We start from the raw sequence: 3,383 nt of genomic DNA, 5'->3' as shown, positions 1-3,383 counted from the left end.
TGGAAATGTTCGGCTTTAACATCATTTGGGTAAGTAATGGGAGTACTGTGTATATATCATCGATTACAATTTAACATGAAATCAATAACGTTAATTGGTCTCAAAAATCATTAAATTATTTAATAAAATTTTTATAATTCCATTTTCATTTAACAAAAATAAATACAAAAAAAATCTTAAGACAGCAGGTAGCATTTCGAAAGCGTAATGGCAAGAGATTTAAATAGAGATACTGTCAATGCTGTGCAAAATGACCGATTTCCGAAACTAAAAGGCCAACAGACAACAAAAAAGTTTAAGTCATTAAAGATAATTTGCTCTTATTTTAATTTTTTGTATAATTAAATTCCATAAAAACAACAATAAATGCGGTAATAGCACTGGGTTTTTAATAAAATTATGACTGACATGTAACTGACTGGAGTAAATCATGAGAAAGGAAGATTGATTACTAAAAAAATAAAATAAAAACCAAAAAATTCAAAGCGTGTCTATTGTAATAGCAGGTTTAATATAGTTTATTTCGTATGATTTTTTTGGGTAACTTAATACTTTTTTTCACTTTAAGAAAAAATCAAGTTTAATTAATTTAAACAATTTAATATACTCGATAAAAATTTATAACAGTGATCATAAAGTGCACGTCGGCATACATTTTAAAAATATACGAGCTTGAAAAGTTTAAAACACGATCAAGTACGGTGCCTAATGGAATAGGGTTCCAAAACCTATGCGTTCTTTAGAACATTGTATAATGCATTAAAAATACAATTTTATAATAGGTCTTGGAGAATTAGAGCATAAAGTTTCATAAGTGTATATAGGGTGATTATATCATTCTGCCGCAGAACTCATTCTCTCAACTATTATATTTAGAGATAATTATCACTACAGTTAGTACATAATTAATATTGTGTTAATAATAAATATACTATTAACTGTCCTCGAAATAATAAAACTTGTGGAATTATTATAAGACCTTGGTAAATATTTTAGTACAACCTACATAAAACCGTAAAGCGGAACCTTTCAGCAATAGCATAGAAAATTATTTGAAGTTGTAGAAATTTACCTCAATTGCGTGTCAGTATTAAAATCTGTTAGTATTTCATCGTCGATGAAAATGTTACTTTATAAAGAATTAAGAAAGTTTGTTTATATGGCACTTAATTTCATAATATTTTAAATAATATACCCATTATCTCTCATTTCATTTTTGTTAAAAATCTGTATAGTTGTCTCTATCTGACCAAACTAAATGATAACTGATATGTTAACCACCATCGCTACAACAATGTACAAATTTAAAAGAGTAAATGAATTATATTTATTATACTATAAAAAACCAGACTAAGATTATATGGACAGCAACTCAATTTATAATAATATAATTTTAGTTGTAATTAAAAATTCCTCTACAAAATATCTGATGATACATTTTCAAGGTTCAAATAATCGCCAAATAACTATATTGTCCTTGCATAGTTGTAGTAAACTTCAAAATTTTTAGAGGAACAGTACGCCGCTATCTATGAGAACAATTTGACTATTCCTACATAGTTTACCAAAGTATTAAGTTTAAACATCACATTAAGACTATCGATCAAACTTATAATATCCTTTCATTCGACGTCTTTCAATTTTTTATTAGTATCACTCCTCCCTCAGCTATAAATTAAAAATATTAACACAATCAATATTCATTCCAGAAAATAAATCTTCCGAAGTAATATGTAACCCAAGAATAGAGGATTCAATGCAGGAGAGAATTTTGTGAACAGACGCTGAATAGTGATAAAATGAGTCCAATTTTAAAGAAAATATTAAAAACCTTTAACTAACGAATTGCCAGAGATAATATGGAACAAATCGTGAAAATATGAATGTTTTCAAGTACCTAACCAGGTTTTAATTATTTATCTATGTATACTTGTTAAAAAACTATTGGTACAAAACAAAAATTAAAAAAAATTAAAAAATTCAACATTAGTACTTTTAATGTATATATGAGTCAAATAAGTAATAACACAATGTAATAGGAATAGTTTACACCTAGTCTCTTGAATGGTCTACTTATAATAATATTAAGTATATAATTAAAATCAAAACGAAATTTATGGTTACAAAATCCTCTTAATTTCTCCATAAAGCTTCTTACCTTCTTCAATACTCATTACACGCAATTACATAAAAAAAACAAAACAAAATAAATTTAAATTTATTACCAAACATATACTATTTTAGTGCTATTTGAAACCACTTTATTGCTGCATAAGATTACTGGTATAACTTATACCATATTTTTATGTATATAATGAAAGTGAATAACTTATATATGGTTGTATTTGGTATAATATTAATACAAGTTATAAGTTTCTGTAGTACCTGCGTTCTCTATGTAATTTTCTAACATTGGTTAATTGAGTGTGTGGTGGGGTGAATGTGTTGGTGGATGTAAATGGAATGTATTAAACTATATTAATTATGGCTATAGTGGTTCTTAATATATTCCAAAAAACCTTTAGCTTTGTAAATAAATTCGTGATTAATATCACTATATGTCATCATTTTAGATTCCTTAGCTTATATTGCACTATATTTTTTTTTTATATTTATTTAGAGAGAGTTCCTACATTTAATATGATATTCATACAAGTCAAGACTTTGGGAAGAGTTTATGACTTGTGTTAGTCCCGGCGTTATTTTCACAATTAAAAAGTAATTAAATAATGTTACATTGTATAGAATTAAGTGTTAACATATTTTGAATAAATATATAAAATTTATGTAATAACAGTGGTTGAACCAATTGAACCATATTAAAACAAAAAAATAAAGGTATTTTTATTTGGATGTCTATTGGAATAAGGTTGCTTTGGATGAAAATATTTTTGAGGTTATAGGAAAAGAAAGAAGTAAGTTTAAAGTTAAATTAGAATTTATTCAAGAAGTTATTAAATATTTTCACAACATAGCAGATTTTTGAATGCTGTAGATATTGTATTGATTATTGACTTGCATTGATTATTCCTAGTAATGAACATACAAAAAAATGTATCTTCAAATAAGGAATACTGAATGTTATGTTTTAATCACTTTGGATTTGAAGCTGCTGCTTGATACTGACATTTCGTCGCTATTGTTTGACTATTCGTTTACATCTCAATTTATTGATGAGAAGGAACTCTATTTATGTTCCATATATAGAGTTATTCAATTTTTGGTCCTTATTTAACAGAACTGTTTCAGTGACATATCCTATACAGAATTATCATCTACGGCATCATAGGTTTGCTGTCGTTAGATTTACCATTCTTCAATATGAATTAAGTAATACTTGTATGTAGAAGCTACACTGATTGGGTGCTTGAGTATCAGTGCGA

The sequence above is a fragment of the Teleopsis dalmanni genome, chromosome X (assembly GCF_002237135.1).
Source record: "Teleopsis dalmanni isolate 2A chromosome X, ASM223713v2, whole genome shotgun sequence".
Taxonomy (NCBI): Eukaryota; Metazoa; Arthropoda; class Insecta; order Diptera; family Diopsidae; genus Teleopsis; species Teleopsis dalmanni.
Note: the sequence above shows the minus strand (reverse complement) of the source record.